The sequence below is a fragment of the Strigops habroptila genome, chromosome 4 (assembly GCF_004027225.2).
Source record: "Strigops habroptila isolate Jane chromosome 4, bStrHab1.2.pri, whole genome shotgun sequence".
NCBI classification, from domain to species: Eukaryota; Metazoa; Chordata; class Aves; order Psittaciformes; family Psittacidae; genus Strigops; species Strigops habroptila.
The window spans coordinates 39,346,208-39,370,366 of record NC_046358.1 but is presented as its reverse complement, the minus strand read 5'-3'; the positions used below and the strand labels follow the sequence as shown (position 1 = coordinate 39,370,366).

Genomic DNA, 24,159 nt, shown 5'->3' with positions numbered 1-24,159 from the left:
CATTTTTCTTGCCAAGTAGTTCCTTGGCTTTCATTTTAAAAAATAACTTTTATACAAATGAAATTTCTCTGCTTCACTTCCAGATCAGTAACAGGTACATATTTCTTTACATGTCTGAACTTGAGTTCATTAGAAGTAAAAGATATAACCAAGAGATCAATTATTCGCACTCGTTTTCTTATCTTCTTCAGATTCATTACACATGCAGATGGGTTGAAGTGCAGTACATGATAAAGCTGATTGATGGAGTTGCATGCTGTTTTCTGAAAGGCCATATTTGCAACTGATTCTCTTCGAATTTGCTGGATGCACAAGTTAAGTGATTTCAGTTGAAACCCAAGCTTGTGTGTTTAATGTACATTATTAATACATGTTATTTAATAATGCAAGTTCTTAAAAATACATTTATGTGATACAATTAATGTAAAGAAAAACTTTTTTATCACATTGCTTTGAACTTTAGTAAAAAAAAAAAAAAAAAAAGAGATTGTAAAAGTACATTCCAGTGAGTCCTAGTCCACTTGCAGCTCTAATGCAGTTTGACCGGCTCTGTGCTGAAGCTACCCAAAACCTGTGGAAAGCTGGTCATCAGAGATAGTATGTGTTGGGTCATTTGGTACTTTCCTGAATGCTCACCTTGCAATGACTGATAGGTGTTCCTACAGATTGTGCTTCCCTCATTATACTGAGGTGGTTTTTAGACATATGAGGATTATGAGATAGAGCCGAAAACCTCAAGGAACTGGGCTGCTCTAGTCTCAGGTTGTTGTTAATGAAATAGTCTCACAGATTTTCTTGTCAATAATCTATATTACTTTCTTATGTAAAAGAATGTACAGTTCAATATTAACTTCAAGACGTTCAACTAACGTTTCACCTTAGTGATGGTTCTTTCTCTGTCATTATATTTCCTGATGCATAAACAGAGTACATGGCTTGTATTCCAGAACTGCCATAGACTCTCCCCAGACAGTATCTCATCCATTTCTTTTATAAGTATGAAAGATTAAATTCTTTGATGATTATTTTAAAGACAAAAATGACAACTGTATTTCCTAAGTTATTTCTTCCAAGATTTGTATCAGTCTATCCTTAAATCATTATCTACAAATATTGGTGCATTAGAAAGGAGCACTTGCTGAAATTTATATTAGGTAACTTCACCAATAGTTTATGGAATGTCCTTTCTAATTTCACTTACAAAAGGGTAAATATTCTAGTGGATGGCTGCTTGGCCTTCATTGCGGTCTGAACTTGCAGTGTCACAAGTGCGCTTGTAAAGCGAATGCTTGCAGTAGTGCAGTTAGCAGCTTGGACAGTGTACTCACCTGCAGATCTAAATAAAATAATGTTGTGCAGTAATACAGTAATGTAGATGTCAGCTGGTTGCTTCATTTCTCCTCTTTGTAGAGCAATGTCTGCATAAATGTAAACAAGACAAGTTTTGCAAGTCTAATATCCTTTGTTAGGCTAGCTGATATGGTGAAAAAATAGATGGGCATACAAGCCTTTGATCTGTAAACGCACGCACTCTGGGGGAGTTTTTAAAAAGAAAACATGATCTTTGTGTGCATTTGTTGCATGTAAAGGAATGTAGAATACCACTCTACACATATAGTTTACCTATGTAGTTGATATTCATAACTGTGTTTGTATAAAATGACTGAGAAAACTTGCTTAAATGCAATGCTTGAAATACAGTACCTGGGGTAATGCTAATCTGAGACAATTGCCTCTCTATATGCTTTTATCAAACTAAAAGGAAATTAATAGCTATAACATAAGGACCTTATTTTCTGACCTTGAAGGTGTCTGAAAAACAGGCTGTGCACGTTAACTTATTTAAATGTCATTAGTTTATAGCCTGCAATATTCAACAATTTAAAGTTGTTAATTAGACTAATCATTGCTAAAATGTATGTGAGAGGATGAACAGTTTTTATTAGCTTTTTATAATGTGGCAGCAGGTCAAAACAGAGATTATCTGCCATACTTCTAAAGTTCAAGATGGTCATTCAATTAATTGTGTGGAATGCTGGCTAAAGTGCTACACCTATGCAGTCAAAGAACTTTTTATCTCCTACACCAACTTTTGGTCTTTGTAAACTCTCAGTTGCTTATACCCATTAGATATATTCTGTAGAAGTAACATAAATTGTCTGTCATGAATGCCAACCATTGCACTTTTTTGCTCAAGAGCACCACTGAGATCAGCTTATTTTTCAGTAACCAAGAAATGAGTTCTGGTTTGGGAATAGCCACTAGGAAGGTCAGAAGCGAGGTTACTGATAAGACCATGGGGGTTGGGTTTTTTCTTTTTGTTTTGCTGATTGGTTGAAACACAACTGGGAAATGAATATTCTGAGAACTACCACTTTCCAGCAAAGTTGCTTACTACTTTTGAACAAAAATATTTATTCAAAATTGCTTGATTAAAAAAATAATCCATTGTTGTTCATTCTGCCATCTGTTTTTGCACTTACAAGAGTACCATTAGCATAATTAAATTAGCACGTTTTTCTCCCAGTCTTTCTTACATTGCCATGTACTCCAACATATTTATACAATTTTAAGTGAGGATACATTTTATAGTTAAATCATGGAATTGAACTGATGATGTTTCTTGTTAAAATTCTATCCTAAAGCATTGTCTTCAAGTCCTAAGTGACGATGGGGTTATAATAGTATTTAATTTAAAATCATACAGACCTGTTCTTTTACATGTTTAAAATATTGATGATGATACTGCGGAGAAGACATCTAACTAGAAAAGTAAGCAAATAATTTTGAAGAAAAAACATTGACTTCAGGTGCCTGTCATGTGAAATTTTGCCTGATATGTTCATGCAATGGTAGTGCTCTGTTCTGTAGGTTTCGTCCCTGTGTAGTTTAAATAATAATTTTTAAAAAATCTTGAACTGCAGCAATAAAGGCTTAGTAAAAGGGACATTTTCACTGTTACTTTGACACAATATGATTCTCCGCTTGCTTTTTTTACACATTTCAGATGCAAAAATCGCAGTAATCACCTCTTCTACTACAGAATGCCTCTCAAAGGAAACAATAATTATAGAACCATGGTTTTCAGCAAGGTTTGAAGAAAATGCTGCATTTAAATAAATCCTGATTTTTCAGGAATCCTTGAATGGCTGATATCTGTATGTCCAATGACCCTAACTCACAAAGACATGCAGCATGTTCCTTAGGTGATGTGAAATAAGGAGCAGTTTGCCTGTTTTAAAGCTCTTGAGGGTTTCCTAGCATATAATTCTTTGTATGGGTTATTTGTGCATACATGTATGAGCTGTATTTTGCACAGGCCACCCCATTTATAATTAGGTATTTAATTTTTGTACCACTGAATTTCATTGGAAGCAGACTGTCAAATTTCACATAGGTCCATGTGGTCTTTCAAACAAATAATCATAGAATTGTAGAATAGTTAGGGTTGGAAAGAACCTTAAGATCATCTAGTTCCAATCCCCCTGCCATGGGCTGGGATGCCTCACCCTAGCACATGTCACCCAGGGCTCGGTCCAACCTGGCCTTGAACACCACCAAGGATGGAGCATTCACCGCTTCTTTGGGCAACCTGTTGCAGTGCCTCAGCACCCTCACAGTAAAGCTCTTCTTCCTTACATCTAACCTGAACTTCCCTTGTTTTAGTTTGAGCCCATTACCCCTTGTCCTATTGCTACAGTCCCTGATGAGGAGTCCCTCTCTGGCATCCTTGTAGGCCCCCTTCAGATACTGGAAGGCTGCTGTGAGGTCTCCATGCAGCTTCTCTTCTCCAGGCTGAACAGCCCAAACTTTTCCCAGCCTGTCTTCATACAGGAGGTGCTCAAGCTCCCTTATCATCCTCATGGCCCTCCCCTGGACTTGCTCCAATAGCTCCATGTCCTTCTTATGTTGGGGACACCAGAATCGCACACAGTACTCCAAGTGGGGTCTCATGAGAGCAGAGTAGAGGGGCAGGATCACCTCCTTCAACCTTCTGGTCACACTTCTTTTGATGCAGCCCGGGGTACGGTTGGCTTTCTGGGCTGCAAGCGCACACTGAAGCCGGCTCGTGTTCAGTTTCTCATCAACCAACACCCCCAAGTCCTTCTCCGCAGGGCTGCTCTGAATCTCTTCTCTGCCCAGCCTATAACTGTGCCTGAGATTGCCCCGACCTAGGTGTAGGACCTTGCACTTGGCTTGGTTGAACTTCATGAGGCTGGCATTGTCTCACCTCACAAGCATGTCCAGATCCCTCTGGATGGCATCCCTTCCCTCCAGCATATCAACCGAAACTGCATAACTTAGTGTCATCCGCAAACTTGCTGAGGGTGCACTCAACCCCATTTCTGCCTTTGCTGCTGCTTCAGATTCCATTCTGCTCAATTGTCAGGTCACACCCTCTTCCTGTTCAACACCTTCATCTGAGAGCATATCTATACTGAACAGATGCTGAGTCAGTATAAGTACTAGAAATAATCTATCCACAGCAGCTTCGAGCTCTGGAACATGGTAATAAGACCACATGCATTCTTCACTATACTCTGCAATATGGCCCTATCCTTAACCCCCTTGTCCAGAGTCTCCTGCTCCATTCATCTGCAGCTCCTGCCCTCAGCTGCTTGAGCACTGGAGTGAAGGAGTCTCTGTTCACCATACTGCCTGGGCAAGCAGAGAGAGCCTATTTTTTGCTGCCTGGATGATGGAAGACAGAAAAGGAAACCCAGGTGCTATCGAAGTTTATCCGGGGTTTGTGTAAACTGGCAGAAAACCAGACAGATGTAGCAGCTTGCCAAACACTTGATGTATTCATACTTCTTTCCTGTGCTGGAATGATCTTACTACATGCTGTCTTACACAGCTTGCTGTTCTTTGTACTGGTTTTGTTGAATTTATTTTTGCTTAAATAAAGAACAGATTTTCTGGAAGGAGGTTATTTCTTGCTGTTGTGAGGGTTAATAAAGTTGGGGTTCCTCTAGAACCTACATTAGCTCTTAGCAGCTGGTGGAGCATGTATTCATAGCCACATATGATAATAATAGAAAATTCAGTATTCTGTTGGACTGTTCAAGAAAGCTCCTGTTAAAGAAGAATTTTACCATCATTTTGTCTCTTCAGATTTACCATGTTAATCTGTGTTAAGTTTTGTGTAAAGGTAATTTGTTCACAGTAGGCATGTTATGTGGTGCTTAAGACATTGACATAGTAAATACATATGAACAATATGTATTCATATAAAACAGTATCTGTCAATTTTGATGAGGAAAACAGGGAAAGTAGCTTGGGCAGTAAGCAAGTAATAGTGAAGGAGTGATACCAGTAGCCATGTTAAAGCAGGGAATTCTAGCTCTGCCTGGCAATCTCTTTCTTCAGCACTCAATTTTGCACTGCCTTATTCCACTGCCTAAAATTTTAAAATTAAATATATATATTTCTATTGGTGTAGACAGCAAAATACAATACACGTGCTCACCTTAAGCGCAGAATATTTCAGGTACACAAAATGGTCTCATATTTAAAGAGAAATTTTGCATTAAGATTGAAAAGCTAGATGAAGATAATGAATCTTGAGGTAGATCTTGATGTAAAATTTCTCTTTAAATTATAGGTCTGACAAATAGTACTCCTTGCAGAATTGTAATCTCCATTCTCCTGCATGCTCCCCCAAATTACAGTGAGTCACTCTAGAGATTATTTATAGTGCGAGCTTCTTCCTTTATACAGGCACTCAGTGTCTGTAAGCATTGAAATACTTAGCTGTTTTAGCAGCCTAATATAGGCGTGTTTTGACAGTCTTGCTTCCAAACACCTTTTCTTGCAGTATGATGGGTATTTCTTCAAGGTTTGCTCATTGAACATTCATCAAGCTCTTCAGTCATATAGGCTTTTGCATTCTAGTGAAACCAGTGCCAAAGGTAGTGTTGGTGTCTGCACTGTGTTGCACTGCTGGGTGGGAGTTGGTGATAAGTGGAAATAATAATGCTGCAAATCTATTGAGAAATGTTAGTGTCTAACCTGATAGAATTGCAACAAAGCATAACAAGCAAACAAGCAAACCCATTCTAAATTCAGGTAATAAACATTGCAGTTGAAGTAGGAAAAAAAGTGGGATTAGATGGGAAAGACCATTATTGCATCAAAATGATGCATCTGCAAGCTCCTTTCATGAGTGTTTTATGACTAGGGAAACACATTTTCGTGTTGGCTTCTGCAGTAAATGTTTCTCCTTTATTACTTGATAGCCACTTAGAATTTAGCCTGATTTTTAACAGTGCTAACATACAGTACCAGGAAAATTTATTTGAGTAAAATAAAGCTACATTCTTCTAAACTGGAGTCATAATATTAATACTTACAATACACAGCAATATGCTGGGGAAATGGGATAGTTATTTAGATATATTATAAAATGTATCCCACTACTTTGATGTGATTCACTACTATTTCACCAAACCAATTTAACAGTCTCCTGTGGAGAGAGAATAGTGCAATTAAAATTAGTAACAGAGATTTTCACATTCATATATCTAATTCGGGGATGGATGATAATGATTTAAATACTTTTTCATTCTTCTGAAGTCAAATCAGTATTAAATGAATCTGAGCTAGAATTCATATTTAAAGAGTGTGCCTGTATGCAGTTACAGCATCTGGAGACAGATTTTCACATGAGAGAGGTGCTCCAGCTCAGGTTTGCATGTTCGTTGTCTTTTTGGTTGTGGGTTTTTTGTTGGGTTGGTTTGGTTTGTTTTTGTTTTTTTGGTTTTTTTTAATTAGATTCTTGAAAATTATTTGAATTTATAACAACGATTGCCAAAAGGTATGCTCCCCAAAACAAAGAACTTACTGGGAACAGAACTGCTGTCATTAAATTTGCCTTGGACGAAAATTAAGGAAGGTAAAGCAAAAGATTGATAGCCCTGGGAACAATAGTCTCTAGACACTTGTAAATCAGACCTTGGGAAACTCAATGGATAATTCTCCAGGGTGAAGTGGCTAAATTTGTTTGTAGACATTATGGATAAGAATCTGTTCGCAACTCTTTACGAAGCAGCATAAAAACCCAATAAGGATATGCTGTTGTCTGCGTATGATGTTACTGTGAAAAACCAAACCTCATACCTCCTCCGGGTACTTTTCATAATTAGACAAGGAAATGAGATATCACTTCTTAAGCAAACAAGTCATGTAGCAAGAGTCACATTAACCCTTCACTTAACTACAGATTAAATAATAGTTGTTTATTAATAGGGGTCTACTGTTAAGATACCTTTGATGACTCCTGCTCCATCACTGAGTTTGCAATACATGTGATCACTTGTTTCTTAATAAAAGCTCTTAAATAAGCAAATAAACAAACCCATGGCCCTATGCTGACTTCACTTGCAGATGGTATGTAAATACTGAAAAATGTAAATTACCCATTCTTTAGAGACCTGGCCAGTAATGGGACTGATGAAGAATGGGAATCAAAACAACTGTGAGTTTAAGGTAGATTTTTGGGTTTTGTGCACTGTTAGGTGTGGTGGGTTGACCACCAAAGCCACTCTCAGTCCCCCTTCTCAACTGGACAGGGGAGAGAAATTAGAACGAAAGGCTTGTGGGTCAAGATAAGGACAGGGAGAGATCACTCAGCAATTCCCATCATGGGCAAAACAGTCTCGGGGAAAAATTTGAATTTAATTTAGTATCAATCAAATCAGACTTAGTTAATGAGAAATAAAACCAATTCTTAAAAACACCTTCCCCTCACCCTTCCCTTCCCAGGCTTATCTTTACTCCTGATTTTCTCTACCTCCTTCCCCACCATTGACACCAGGGGTGTGGGGAATAGGGGTTGTGGTCAATTCATCACACATTGTCTCTGCCTGTCCTTCCTCCTCAGGAGAGGAGGACTCACACTCTTTCCTGCTTCACTGTGGGGTCCTTCCCCCAGGAGACAGTCCTCCACAAACTTCTCCAACATGAGTCCTTCCCACAAGTTGCAGTTCTTCATGAACTGCTCCAGCATGGGTCCCTTCCATGGGTGCAGTCCTTCAGGAACAGACTGCTCTAGTGTGCATCCCCTGCAGGGTCACAAGTCGTGCAGCAAACCTGCTCCAGCGTGGGCTCCAATCTCCACAGGACCACAGGTCCTGCCAGGAGCCTGCTCCAGTGTGGGCTTCCCACAGGGTCACAGCCTCCTTTGGGCATCCCCCTGCTCCAGCTTTGGGTCCTCCATGGACTGCAGGTAGATATCTGCTGCACCGTGGACCTCCATGGGCTGCAGGGGCACAGCCTGCCTCACCATGGGCTGTACCACGGGCTGCAGGGGAATCTCTGCTCCGATGCCTTGAGGATCTTCTCCCCTCCTTCCGCACTGACTTGGTGTCTGAAGAGTTGTTCCTCTTGCATAGTCTCACTCCTCTCTTCAGCTCCTTAAATATGTTATCCGCTTCTTAAATGCGTTATCCCAGAGGTGCTACCACTGTTGCTGATGGGCTCAGCCTTGGCAAGCAGCAGGTCCACCTTGGAGCCGGCCGGCATTGGCTCTTTCAGACACAGGGGAAGCTTCCAGCAGCTTCTCACAGAAGCCACCCCAGTAGCCCCCCTGCTACCCAAACCCTGCCATGCAAACCCAACACATTGTTTATTTTGGAGGCATTTTGCACTAGTTCTTACGTGTTGCTGATCACTTTGTGGCTGAACAGCAGTATCTGCCATGCACATTAACTTTATTAAATGTGCTGAGAAATCAGCACTTCATAGAGAAATAATTTATTGGGTTTTACTCCCATAATATAAATTGTAAATGTATTACAGACTTAACAATGTACATGCCTTTAAATGCCTTAAAGATGGAAGCCAGGATTGTACCCTGTGTATTGATCGCTAACTTTTTTAAAGTAAAAATATCTGGAATATTCCTATTCTAAATGTGAGGAAAAGCTTATGTCTTGCCCAGATTAAAAACCCCCAAAACATAAAGGTTGCTAATTTGTTAAATCTAAACTGATTATACTCGAGTTCAAAAAGTATTTTATAACTTTTTACTTCATAACTGTGCCTTGCGCTGTGCTGATTAGTAAGTGAATATTTTAGTTATCAAACTGGCTTCCATACTCATATTTGCAGAAGAAAAGTGAAAACTGACATGTCTGTGCATTTTCACTTAAGCACAGAATGCCACAGGATGCAGTAGGATAAGTGATAAAAAAGGGGTTGCAGCAGTTCTGTGAAAACTTGCTGTGAGACAGTTTGTTGCGAGTACATGAGTTAGGGAGTAGGAACGTTTCATAGATTTTTCTGTTTTTAAAATGGAGGACTGCAGTTTTTGTGTGTTCCCATAACTCAGATTTGTTTTATAGCACCAAGGAAATTCAGATTGTTGAGATTCTAGGAAAAACAAGTTAATCAAATGAAACAGCATGTTTTAAATGGTGTAAATGAGCCAGCTAAGAAATGTGGAGACACCCAGTCTCACATGCTTCCTGTACCACACTGACACTGAGAGAGGCTCAAGCACTTCATATTATTATTTCCCATTTACCTGCAATGTTGCCCTGAGGTTCTTAGAACTTTAAGTGCAGTAAGTTTTCTTTCTTCATCCCTTTCTTTTCTTGCCATCACAAAGGTGATAAATCATACTGACCCTCCTTGTAGTAAAGAAAAATGGGTAAGTCTTTATGCAGCTTCTGTCAATGCCATCCTTTCAGACTGCTGGTAGAGGTCACTAAGATCAAATATAGACATCTCCCACTAGAGTGAAGCATGTGACCTCAAACTCCTTCCCAGCACCTGCCAACCCATCAATAGCCAGTTTTAAGATGTAGCCAGGCTGAAGTTACTGCAAGCCTTACAATGAAGGAGAGCTTTGAACATCCAAGTCAGCTGGAAAAGGCTTTAAATCCAATTACACTTCTATGGTTTGCAGTCATACTCTTTTGAGTCTTGGTGAAACTTGGTTCTGAGCATGTTTTGTGAGAGAGCTGCTGGATCTAACCATTTGGAGCTTGTCTAGTTTGGCTTCCTTGTCTGCCTGTGCAGCGGAAACAAGGTTTTCCTACTGTATTTCAACTGTTTTGTAGTCTTGCACAAAGGGGGAGGAAAGGTGATACCCTAAATTCCTGTGGTCATTTGTCTCATTGACTGATCTGGAACCTCCCTTTTGGTTCTGTTAAAAGTGCTATTATTTAAAATTCCTGCTTTTTCTTATGCACATGTTCATTTTGGACAGACAGCCACAAGACCCTGTTGTTGCACTCGTATGAGCAGTGATGTACGGAAGTGTTGCAAAGAATGAACCTATGTTTACAGTCTGGTTCAGTAATTCAGTAATTTAAAGTGGTTTATTGTCTAATTTGCTTCCTTCAACTATTTTCTGATCCAAGGTATCTTTCTTGTATTGTAATTTACTGACAGCAATGCTAATTTTTATATGTCTGTGTTTCAGCAAAAGAATTATCGTAAAGCACAATTGCACTGTGCAAACAGTAATACTTGTAGCAGTCCATTTGCCTGAATACATTAGAGACCATTAAAAAAGGACCATTTAAAAATGTGACTTTCTCCTTATTTCCTACCTTTTGATTGTCATTGTTTTCTCAGTTATAAAGTAGTTTGTTGACATAAAATATTTTAATAATTCCTTTCCAAATCCTTGTGCCTATGCCTTTGAGATGCTGCTATAGTAATTAAACTGTCTTTTAGTTGAAATGCTTGCGCAGCGTCCAGTTCTGTGCCTGGCAGCTGGTGATGCATTATAGAGACATTGAGCTAATCGATTAAAAGCGCAGAGACATGGGAGTTGTCTGACAGCACTGTACTAGGATGAAATTAGTTGGAATTGCATGGTGAAATTAAGGGGAATGCAGGTGATTGCAGCTCTTCTGGGAGAATCCTGGGTGAGAGGGACACTGTGCACTGATCCCTGTGTAATTAGGACAGCCATGTTTTAACAGTATTTCCAAAGTATTAAAATGGACTGGATAAATCAGCAGGGTTGTTTCCAGTGAGCTTGGCATCCATCCACTGTGACTAAAATAACATGAAATTTTTTGGCTGCTAGGAAATGTGAAATTGGACTAATTGTCTTCTAACTAGTCTGCTAGTGTGTTAGGCTGTAGCAGGTCAGGAGTACTAATAATGTATACTTTCAGGTCTGTCATTGGAGCCTAAGGCATGCTGCTATGCTTGCAGGTTACAGTATACAGAGTTTGTGGTAGAATATTTATTGGAATAAAGACAATGCAAGTATGAACACAAATTTAATCACAGTCCATAAAGGCAGGATGGATATAATAGTTTGTAAAACTACCTAATGGGTCTGCCTTTGAAATATTCCAAATGATACTCAAAGAGGCAGTCCTAATTCTAGACACTCTATGTGTCTAGAAACATTCCATTTCACTTGGAACTTGCTCTACACAAATGCTAAGGAGCCAATAAAACTTATTTCCAGAAAAATCATTGTTAGCTTTTGTAGCTAAATCAATCAAACTTCCACTCTGTTTCATATTACTCTGATAATTGTTTTAAGAAGTGGTGGGCTAAAAGGATTCTGCTTTCAACTGTAATTGTACATCTCTTCATTTAAATTTGGCAATACTGTTTGGCTGCCAAACAGTTCAGCAGAGTGGGTAGCTGTGCAATGCCTGTTTTCAATACCAAACCCAACACTACTGCTGTGCCTTTCACTCTAAAGCAAGATAACAAAAGACCCAAAGGCTCCTCCCCTGGAGCAAAGGCAGCTTCTGTCTCTCCTTTCCTCTGCTGCGGCCCCGCTCTCTCATAGCTGGGGAGCAGCAGAGGGTCATGCCCTCCCTAGAATTTGGGAGCCAGGACTGTCTGGTGGATTCTAGCTGCTGCATTTCATGGCCATTACTGCAAGGGAAGCTGATTATGCTGAAGTTAAACTTTCATCAAAGCAGAGCAATGCATTACTATAAAGGGAGAGTTGCCTCTGCATCAGCAGAAGAGATATTATTTGGCAGTCAAACCAATACTGTATAGAAAGACAGAAATAGTAGAATTCAGCAGAGGCTTAATTCGATCTGAATGTGTCTCCTGAATAAAATAAAACCCAAACAGCAGGATCCCTTAGGAAGTACATGGAAGTGCTTGTTGGGCAAGGCCCATGATCTGCCTCTGTCGACCTTTGAGCACTGGTACCTGATGAGACTAGTACTTGGTTAGAGGCCAAATGCTGTGTTGAGGATCTAGACTAGAGTAACTTCTGGAAAATGTCTCTCCTATCACTCTGAATCTGGGAATTAGTGGCCATAGTTTTTGCCCTGTGCTAGTCTTGCATTCAGCCTAACTAGTTAGGTCAAATCACTGCTGAACTCACAGTTTTCTCTTGTAATTAATTGTATACTGAACTGGTACCACAGACTGACAAAACACAGTTACTTTTTAGAAACTATATTCTTTTTTTTTTTTTGTTTTGAAACATACCTGTTTGAGTTCTTTCTCATGGTGTCTTACCTTTAGGCTGCCATATTTAACATGTCTTACTTTATTTTCTGTTTTAATTCAAGCAGTCAAGATGTTTTATTTTGGAAAGAGTTGCAGCTGTGCAATAACATGTTTCACGCTAATCAATATGTGCTCTCAGTTCTACTGCATTGAATGTTTGCTTTTTGTTGTGGTTTTGGTCTGGGGGTTGCCAGGGTGGTGGTGTTTGATTTTGTAGCTATTTAAAATTTCCTACATTGAAGAATAAACAGAGAGAGCATTTATTACGAGGAACATACCTTACATTGCTTATGATACAAAGATATGTTTTATTTTTATAGCTATATTGACCACATCTGTTTTGAAAGCAGAAGCTACAGAATATTTAGGAGAACATTTATGTAAGAAATGAGAATATAGAGACTGCACATCTCAAATTTTTTCCCTTCTAATCTCCATGTTCTGCTGTACACGTATGCACAGAGCACACCTCTCCATTCTTCTATCACAATTTCATTCACCCTGAGTATATCCTTATCTTCCATGACGAGAAGTGCCAGTAACTGGAATAGTAATTTGGCACTGGAAGGGGAATTCAGTATCATCAAACAGTATGTCATACATTTTTTATTATCTTTGTATGACATGCAGTAAAACTCCAACAGCCCCGTTACCTACCAAAATTTATTTGTCTACAAAATAAACTACCAAAGAAAGCTGTTGGATTATTTTTGCAAATCTGCCATTGTAAAGCTGTTCTTTCTTCACTTGAACACACACCTGTAGACCAGGAGTGGCATGTAAATTATTAAAAAAAACCACTGTGGAGTAGCATTTCTAGTTGTTCTTAATAGGCCTAGTTATGCATCAGTTCAAGAAATTGTGTTTTACAGTGTTTAATACCTAAAGACTCTCTTAAAAGGTGTAAGAGGTAGAGAGGAGTGTTTTGAAAAATGTGTTACTAGAGACTACTGGCCATTTTTTTACTTACGAAACAGCACAGCTCTAATAATGGAGTCATATGTAGTGGCGGTAGGCTTAATTTGGATTTTTATGCTTTCAGACTTAGCCAGATTTTGATTTTTATTTCTTTCATCATGAGATTCTAATTTTACTTGGCATGCTGGTTCTTGTGCATTTTTCAAATATCGAAAGTATATTGTTTGAGGGATCTGTTCTTTATTATGTAGTCCTGTTGAAAAACCATTGGGAAACTTTCTTAAAAGACACTCCTAGAAGAACATGCTTAAATATTTCTGTGTGAGAAGTCAAGCAGGTAAAAACAAACAACGCAGTGGGATCTTTGGATGAGATCCTTATCTATGATCTTGCCAAAAGCAGAAATCTGACTTCCATCAGCTGATTGTCCACATTTTCAGATCTTGTAGTCATGATGGTGAAGACAAAAACTCTACATTTCAGTAAATCATCTGGAAATGACGGGAATGGGAAATGCTCCAGATTTTTTAGGGCAGTGATTTTCTGGTCATTATTTTAACTGGTTGTTTCTTAATAACAAGTTTCTAATGCAAAACAATTTTGGTATGCTTGGAAACATGGTAGTTTAACAGAAGCCAGAAACACAAACATGGAAGTTTAACAGAGGCCTGATCAAAACCAGACTAAATTTTAAACAAGGAAACCTGAAAAATATCCCTCAAACTGTAGCAGAGTCTGAGTTGTACTCAATTTTGTGAAAGGCTTAGCTGTAAATGTACCCAAATATGTGCGATAAGGTGCAAAATGCTAAAACATTTTAGTGATGTAACATCTTTTTTTTTTCACACACCCCCCTCAAAAAACCCCAAAACAACCCACAAAACCACCAACAAAAAACCTTTCTAGAACTTTTTAAAGAGTATTGCATGAAACCTCTGAACTGTTATATTGAAGTCCTGATGAAAATGTGTTAATATAGCCAAGCTAGCTTTCAAAGGGAAAACTGCATGCACTTCTTCAATGAAACAACTGTTTCATGCATGGAAAGTGCATTGTAAATACTTCAATGTAATCCAAATATTTGGAATATTTTTTTAAATAAAGCTGGGAAAGATTATTGATGTTTCATTGGACCAGTGTCCTCACTTTATTTCCCTTAGGTATGTTTTAATATGAGGTTTAAATGTTGTGTTTACACATCTTCATTCTGACATGTTAGTTTCCATTCATATTTTTTCTAAATACTATAGCAGATGCTAAAACTGCTGCATGTAGCACACATCCCTTGGACTCTTCAGATCTCCATTTCCATATACTTCCCAACCCCATCAACAAGTGATCAGGGACATCTACAGCCAGCACCATTCCAGCCTTAGAATTAAGAGCATACTAGTTTCAGCTTCTGTGCAAAACCAAGGTGTGTAGCCTTCTCTAAAGCTGCACTTTCAGCGGTCCCCATCCCCACAGCTGGCTAGTTGTTCTGGAGTTGCATTCTGTTACTGCTGAGCTTTCTGGGTTGCTTTTAAGACAGGTGCTTAAACATGCAATCCCAGGCAGTTGTGGTCTAATGGCAGAGTATTTGGAGTCTTGTGTGTGTGGTGTGCCAGGCTGGATTTCACACCTGCCAAATGCGGCACCTGGAGGATGTGCCAGGATGGGATGCTTTGCTTTCGCCTTTGTTTCGTTCTTTTCTGCCTTTCCATTTCCAGTCCATCTCCTTTGATTCGGTTCTAAGCTGCAGGGCAGGCTGATTTCACGCAAATAAGCTGATGTGCATGCTATGAAAATGAGATAGATGTTCATTATGTTCCACACCATGGAACAATAGCTATCATAGCTTAAGACTTTTTTTTCTTCTTCCCCCCCCCTTTTTTTTTTTTTTTAAATAGGCTAAATTTGCTTTTATTGACCATTTTCTGAGTTTAATTCCAGGCATGTTCAATTGTTATTTTTAGTTACCTTCGTGTTCATGAAACTAGCAGGTGATAGACACTGCATTTCAAAATACATAAAAGTTGGTGAGGTTTTTTGAGTCAGGACACATTTCTGGTTGTATTTTCTCATCACCACTGTCCTTTTCCTCTCTTATCTTCCATCCAAACAGAGCCAAAGTTATAGGTGTATGTACTTCTTTCTAGGCAGAGTTTGCAGTGCAAAAAGAAATCCAAATTGTATTTATCTCTCACTGGGAAAGAAAGCTTTTAAAGATAAGGACGTGTGTCCAAAAGGGTTTTATAGCTAAAGGAATATCAGCTCCCAGTGATCCACAGGCTTACTCAACCAGGGCAGTTGTCTCCTCATGAGTGGAGAGAGTGATTGACTGTACCAGACTTCCCTCAATTCGTGTTCCTCTGTACTGTTATAGCACGAATGTGAGGTACTCCACCAGAAGCTAATTAGGGCACTTAGGTGTGCTTTAGAATCATAATTTTGTTTCATCGTCATTTTCTGTGCAATGACTTTTAAAGGTTTTAACAACCTTCTGAATATGGTTGTAAGACTAAGACAAAAAGTGAGACTATTACTAAGATATCAGCCATTTTCACCTTAGGATGATTGTACATCCATTGAGAGATGAAGTAAATACAGAAAGAAGGTTGCAATGAAGATACACTTTCTATTTCTGCGAGAGCATCTGTAATGCATTCTTTGATGCCAAATAATATGTAAGCATGGATTGCATTCTGAACTAGGGGATGGAGGTAAGCCTGTAAATTTTGTTGGCTAATGGTGCAAAAATAACAATGTAACAATAGAATGATGTTGCCTTGAAGGAAACTGCAACCAAATACACAGCTTTTTATTTAAAAGGTAGCAGGTCAAAATATTTGCTGATATCAGTAATGCAGGTTAAAAGGCAAGAATGGTGCAACAAAAACTCTGTACTTGAAAAATTTCTGTTGTCCTTTTATCATAAAAACATGATAGATTTTTAGAGAAAAGCAGTCCTGGTAGGTGAATTAATTAGTCAGTTTGCAGGCAGTACATTTGAAGAAACATTTTTAGCCAAATAAAATTCACTGCTACCAGTCCCAGGCATCAGTCTCATTTGGTTTAACAATGTTATCAAACATTGCTATGGGAGAGTAAGACTTTGTATTCTTTGTTTATTTTCCCATTGTTTTTTTCCCCTTGAAGCAATTCCTGTAGGCCTATAGATGGAGAAACATTTATTTCGGAACACGGCATGAAATGATTTGCCCTTCCAATATGCCTGAGCTCAAGATCTTATTAGAAAGGCCAAACGGGTTTGTCTATGTGGACCTAATTAATTAAAAATAGAAGTTAGAAAGGTTATCATTTATTAGAAGATATAAAAATATAAAACCAGACTCTATTAGGTGATATTTTACTTTTTTCCTGCTGGCTGAAGAATTTGAGTTAAAGAAAATGAAATAGGAAAGACAGACCTCACAAGATTGGCCTGATATCTTTCTAACCAGATAACTGACTTTTTTTTGGGGAAAAATGCTAACTACTGATAGTCTTTCTGGAGCTTAATTTGTTATAGTGTTATATCAAGAATTATTTATTCAACCAAAAAGGATAGGTGTCGGCATAAGAATTGCTATTTTGTGGAGTGGGTAAGAAACAAACTCTGACATGGCAATGGAAGGGAGCTTTGTAACAGGAGAGAAGATTTTAAGGAACTCTCAAGATCTGAAAAAAGTTGATAAGTGACTCAAAACTAAGAGAAAAAAGCAGTCAGGACTGAATAATTTTGATGACTAGAGTAACAGAAATGGAATGAAATTGCATAGAAGAAAGTGCAAAATGGTGCACCTGGGGACTAATAGTACTAAATTCTCTTAAAGCAAGGAATTCCTCTAGATAGGAGTGACTGAAATAGAGAAATTGATCTTAAAGAGCCTAAAAGGCACCACTGCATTTCAATGTGAAAAAGTCAAATGTAACCCTAAGGATGGAGTGCTGTTTCCAGTGGCAATTGTGTGGTACTGGCAGAGTCATAGAAGAGAATGATTAATACGATTTTACATCGTATTACATGGATACCCATGGCTGGTACCAGTAGTGCCCCCAGCCAAGGGCTACTGTGCTTCTTGCTCCATGATTTCCTTCTGCCTCCAGCATTTGTATCCCTGTCTCAATATTGGCAAGCCTAGTATGGGCATATGTGCCATTCATGCTCAGCACTGGAGGGAAATGAGGCGTGGAAGATTTTCCTGGGGGTTACGGCATTCTGTTGTGGAAGTACCCCACTGTTCCCAAGGAGGAACTGCCACTGTTGGGCTGTGCATGGAGTCTCCTGTGCAGAGGAAAGGAGAATTCAAAGTATGAAAGGTGCAGATAGAGGCTATGTAGATCATCAGGAGAATGGCTTGTTGATTTGGGGGTGGGGAGGACGGAAAATCTGGACATTTGAATGGTAATCAGATGTAACGAGCAAAAAGAAAGGTAGGAGGTGAGGTGATTTCTCTCCCTGGGGTGCTTAGAATGCCAAGGACTCCAAAAGACATTTTAAATTGAAGGATCACGTAGTTCCAAGAAGAGTTTGGCCACAAATAAATTTAAGCTTGCAATTTAATGGAAGACATCCAACTGTTCAAGTAATCAGGACCTGAAAGAGCTACAGGAAAAGGGGCAAAACATTAAGTCCTTTTCAGAGGGCAATCAATATGCTTTTGAAAAGATATAGGATGATTTGTGCAACTAGATTACCAACCTTGGTGAACAAGAAGGTCCTTCCTACTCTTCATCCCTTGATTTCTAGGACATTTAAGAAATGAAGTGAAAAAAAACTGTTGACCCACCTGTGAGATTATTTCAAAAGAATTTTTGCACATAGGAAAATCCAGGTTCTCACTGCACTTCTTTCTGAATTCCCCTATTTCTGTACAAGTAAAGTGCAGAGCAATTTCTAACAGGGTCTTCTTGTGTCTTGTGACATACAGAAGGGGAATGCACAGCTTCTATGCTTAATTCACCAGACATCTTAGCCTCCAGTTTTATAATCTGGAAGAATCTTGACTTCTGTTTAGGTAACAGATGACTATGCTGTAGGAGAGAAACATTATTATGATATGATAGCTCAGATGCAGCCACTGCATGTGCTGAGATTTTTAAATTTAGTCCCTCAGCCATCGTAGTACATATCTAGGAACAGCATGTCTGCAGGATGAAAGATCTCAATTCTTTTCAGACTTATGTTTGACAGTGTGCATTTTAAAAGTTTGTCAAACAAAAGTGTGTTTTAGATGAGCGAAAAATATAAATTATCAATATTTTAATTTTAAATTATTCAATTTAATTATCATTAAAATGATTATTTTAATGCTATGTGTAATATTAAAATGTAGTACTTCCTCTGTTATATATTTCTTGTTACTTGTAGTTACCTGTATATTTATACTAATGAAGGAGGCAACACACTATTCACTGCTCTTATAATCCTGAGGTATTTAACTTTCTGTGCAGGTACTAGCTGTCAATCAAGGCTAATCAAACTGGCACAGTTAACATAATACATCATAAAATTTCACAGTAATGTCAACCTGTAATTCTGTCAATCTGGTTAAAGGAAATGGGCTAAAAACAATATTGTCATTTTGTAGTAACACAGGGAAACAGACTTTTAGAATAATATTTTTACTGTCTGCTATAAATATATTGTGTACAGATTTCAAGAGCAGCAGTGGTTTGATTCCTTTAGGATTGAATTGGTCAAATATCCAGAGTTTTGAATCCTTATTTTTCACTTTTCTCATTATCAGACATTTTCAGTGTATCCTGAAAAGCAATAGCGTGTTGGAGTTCTCCCTGTACTGTGACACTAGAGATGTCCAGGAGGAAGAGAGAATGGGAATTTCTTCTGACCTTGTGTCACTCAAGGGAGTTTTTTATGATGGAACTGGCCAAGATCCATTGGAGAGTAGCATCTGGGAAAGAGGGTTCACAGCTCTGCTATCAGCTATGTTTATATTATTTCCATGCTAACAGAAGAGGAAGCTTCTAGCAAAAAAAACCCAAATCAAAACAGATAAAGTCCTATTCTAGTCTATATACATGGGAATAGAAAAGTGCAATCTGGCTATTTGCATGACACAACACAGAAGTGTAGGCAGAAAATGTGAGGCTTCAAAATCTAGTGTTTTTCTGCATAGGAGATTATGATTTGCAGACCTTTGCAATTTTTTGGTAAGCATTCAAGCCCTTATCCAACAAGGTTAAGTCTGTTGACAATAGCTTTCTTTTCAAAGTTGCCTTTGGCAAAACTCTTGCAAATAATTGAATACTACTGAGTTGTCAGCAAGGTATATCCATTTACTGTTATTAAAATGTATCAAAATGCGCAAGTAACTCTATTAAAATGAATGGGATGTCTCATGAAGTAAAATAGGTGTAAAATAGGCCAAACAGGTGTTACAGAAGTCTATTGGGCATAGCTTGTTCAAGAATGTTTGTAGCATATCCTTCTTTGATGATCTTTATTTGCCTGCAGTAATTGATCGTAAGATGTTTCATGTGCTGAGGAAGGAACATCTTCGGAAGTACCAGGCAGATTTCTGTCTCCTCCTAGAAGCTGATTTTCTTCAAAATATAGAGCATTGTATAATGAATCACCTAGGTTAGGTGACATTAGTCAGGTGATGACATGTATGTTTGTAAACCAGACAAAGTTTAAAAGCAAGTTTATGCAAGATGGATGTTTAATGATCAAGAATCTTAGGTTATAGGCACAGAAGCTAGAGGAGAAAGGATGCTATATGAATCTGAGGGATCTATAAATGACAAATAAGTCTTGATGCAAAAAGTAATAAAGACAATGAAGGCTGGCAAAATAAGGTGAGAATATGGTCTTTGGAAAAGGCAGTATTAACAATTAGATGTCATTAAAAAAAAGGGTAAAAGCAGAAGCAAGCAATCCTTATGCCTGGGTACACCATCCATGGGAATGCATGAGACTAAACAGTGATTGTAGTAAGATGAGAGAAGCAGAAGGGAAACTGAATTCACTTCAGTTTAATGTGTGAAAATCTATCATTATTTAGCAAAGTAAAACAGAGAATCTGAGACAATGACTTCTCAGGGCAGATAGACAGGACTAATTAAATAAATCAGACAAAGGACTTAGTGATACAATACTTTGAAGGTGAAGTTTACAAGTTATATCTGGAGGGAAAAGGCACTAACATTTCAAGCTTACTTTACATAAACAGATTTTTTAGATAACATTGTCCAGGGAACAGGCTGATTGAGAAAATGGTAGCTAAGTACAGGACCTGTTAACCAGGAAATTTAACAGAGTGGTCTTGCAACAAGGGGTTGCCTCTACATAGAGAATAAGTGCATGGAAGTGAATGTGCAATCAATGCAGACATGGTAAATGAAAATGGTAGGAGAGCCTCATCCAGCCTCATGGACTCTCCTTGCTGTAATACCTAGTGGCATAGAAGATGATGTCATAGACCTGACTACTTAGACTATCACACACCTCCACAAACCCATCAGCCAAAAGGGGAAAGAACCATTTTCTCTTCCCAATATGTATGTGCAAGAAGATGAATCAGCAAGAGAATTGTTGCACAAGTGCCCAAGCTGTTCTCAACTTTTGTTTCTCCTGTAGGGGGGGGAGTGTGTGATTGGTGTGGACTCATTACATTCACCCTCAAACAAGAGAAATAGCCACTGCTTTAAATGTGTAGCAAGAGGCCACACAGGAAAGACTCTGTGTTAGTGCAGAGAGAGAGAGAGTATCTTAAAGGATAGTGCTGGTTTGCTTCTTCCAATAAAATGCCTGCCTCATTACAAGAAAGCTGTTTTCTATTAGTCTTTACTGCTGTCATACAACAGTGTTGGGAGTTGACTTCTTTTAAAACAGCAAAACAAAATTGGAAAGAAATGTCAGTTAACCTGCCTCAAGACTTTCCATCTGATAAGCCCAAAAAGTGACCTGAAAGAAAGGAGCCCTTTGCCAGATCCCAAACCACAGCGAGTCTGAGCAGACAAAGTGCTGAAGTACAGGTCTATCCAGTGTTTTATGCAATATGTACTGAAGTGGAAAATATTTATAAATCACTTGCCTTCTCTCAGAAAGGATATAGGAATAACAATGACATCACTCTTAAAATGTTGGAAGAGCATTTGAGTGCAAACATGAATGTGTTGCAAAGAGGTATGTTTTTAAAATAAGATTCAGAAAAAACCAAGGTTCTTAGAAACCAAGAGAAAACATGGAGTACTTATATAAAGAGGCTTTCTGTAAAACAATGTATTGCAACACTGTATCATTAAAAAGGAAAAAAAAATGTTTCCTCGCAACTGCAAACAATTGTTTTAAGTTGGTGTACATCGAAGTTACTGTGGGTGTGGTTATGCTAACTGGTATAGAGTCACGTGTAAATCATTCAGACAAAGTAGGAAAAGCTTAGCACATGAAGTAGGAATCCCTCCCCCAGGTTCCAATCTGTTCCTGTAGGAGAAATGACAATCGCCAAGCCCCAATCGTTCTGAGGCAGAAATGTGTCAGGAGTGTAGATGAGAACACAGAGCAACTGAAATTTGTCTAAGTGTTTCGGGTTTTTGAACATGTGAAGACAAAATTAACTATATGAAGTGAATTTGTTTAAGCTAAGAGGTGGAAAAGGTAACCTGAATATGCATGGGGAATGTTTTTTTTTTTTTCTTGGGACGCGTATCCCATTAGAATATTACACAAGAGGTTCAGACTGTTAAGGCAGAAATCTGCAGTGTTGTTATTCAGTTGAGAATTGGTGGGAGTTGTCAGTTCTCAGGATTACAATTTGTAAAGAAATTTTGAATGAGTTGGATTTCATTTCTATACTGAAGCTCCTTGTAGTAGAACTGAAGATGGTAAAGAAATCACTTTTAGCAATTCAGTGCCAATGTTAGTTATACATGCTGGAGACATGTTTCAAGCCTTTGTAACCACAAGTAACCTCCTCCAGCTGAGTCACAGTTGTTCAAGTGAAACCCTGAGAAGGTGTAATAAGGGGAGGATGATATTCCACTGAAAGAATCATTGAGAATGTGGTGGTTCTACTATTTCCAGCTTCAAAAATAGAGACAGTTTTAGATTAGCAGTGTATCAAGGCATGTTGCTGGTCCACTCAAATAACATGCTGTTAACGAGGCTTAGCAAATTAGTAAAGAAATAATGTTATTTTCCCCTGTACAGAAGAGATTATATACACTAGCACTAAAGTATTTTTCTTGCTAAAAGCAGTATTGGCAATGCAGTATTGCCTTCTGGCAAACAGTGAGGCAAGCAGCCAAACCATGCCTATGCATTCAGATGATTGTGTTTTCATGAAATCCTTATTTGGTTTGGGAGATATGTGAGGAATTTTACAAGGCAAAGTGAGATGGAATCCTTGTTTCAGTTCATAGGAAGATTGAGCAACAAAGTGAAAACTAAACTTAGAAAACACATCCTGTGAAAAAAAACTACTGTAGTTCTTTGGCCATGTTGTTTGATAAAGTTTATGGAAGGATAACACAGAAATAAGGACTATACTTTGTGAAGCACCTTATCCCCAAAACAATTGTGATTCTTCACTATGGTAAATATATAGAACAGACTTCTATCTAACCAGTCCTCAAAAGGCCACAATTACAAACTGCATCTTCTGTCATCTGAGTTTACAGTTTGGTTTTTTTTTTTTTTTTTTTGTTGTTGTTGTTGTTTGTTGGGTTTTTTTTAAACCTCAGTTGCAATCCCTTTCACCTTTGAAAAGAGGAATAAAACCTCTTCAGAGGCTTCATAAAAGGTGTATGACTTATTCGACTGAGCCAGGTTAAAAGTTAAAGTGCAAAAGGTAAATTCATTAAGAAGCAAATAGATTACCTTTCCTCTGAACACTACTAGAAAATTTACTAATAATTAGTATCATCTGAGCTCTCCCTTCCCACCCGGCTCCCCATCGTTGCTGGGAGGCCACAACGTTTTTATTTTCCAGGTATTACGAAAATCTTGGTGAGAAGAGATAGCCTTCAAAGAGGAAGGCAAAAGCCTTTGCTGTTCCTATCATACATGTCGTACTCACCAGACACTGCCTATTGAGTCTCAGTAGACTGCATGTCATTAAGCTTTGATTCACCACTAAGGTTTTTAACTGGAAAACAAAAAGGAAGAGGAGTAGAGAAATAAATTACACTTTTAAAAATTACAATGAGAAATTTATTGTAACTCTCAAAAAGGTGCATATAAATGTTTGACTAAAATGACGTGTAGACTGGCAAGTAACCTGGCACTCTGCTCCCTCTTTATCATGATCAGTACAGTTACAATAGTAGACTTTTTTTAAGCTTTGGTGGGAACCATATGTCAGGAGGTTTTGAATTAAAGAGAAAGACAAGTCATGCACACCTCTAGGGAAGAGCGAGAAGGAAGATCAGGAAGAATTTCACAGCCAAGAAATAACTGTAATAAGAATGGAGCATCAATCACAAATGACTTAAATTATTTTGTTATTGAGTGTTATAAGAAGATACAAAGGAGTAGAAAGATGGCACATTTCTTAAGCACAATTGGAATGTTTTTAGGCACCAGATCAACATGAAATATTGGGTGTCTATTTTCCATCAGAACCAAATCTATTTCAAGAAGTTATGCACTAAAAATGTTTAATGTGAGTTTATGACCATAATGAATACCAACTCTTATCTCTCCCATTAAGGGAGAATTAGAGAATTGATATTTTAATTGATTAATTAGTTGTTGTTATGGATGTGTTATTAATTTTAATAATTATAGATCTGATTTTGTGAGCTACTTTGTACTCTTGGGCGTCTGCAATCCCAGAGATC

At 38.2% G+C, this 24,159-nt stretch overlaps 1 protein-coding gene across 5 annotated transcripts in view; it reads left to right on the top strand.

The window, feature by feature from the left end:
• The window catches only part of NPAS3 (neuronal PAS domain protein 3), a 614,400-nt gene that overhangs the window by 216,033 nt on the left and 374,208 nt on the right, over positions 1-24,159 (top strand). The gene's annotated exons all lie outside the window — the stretch shown is intronic.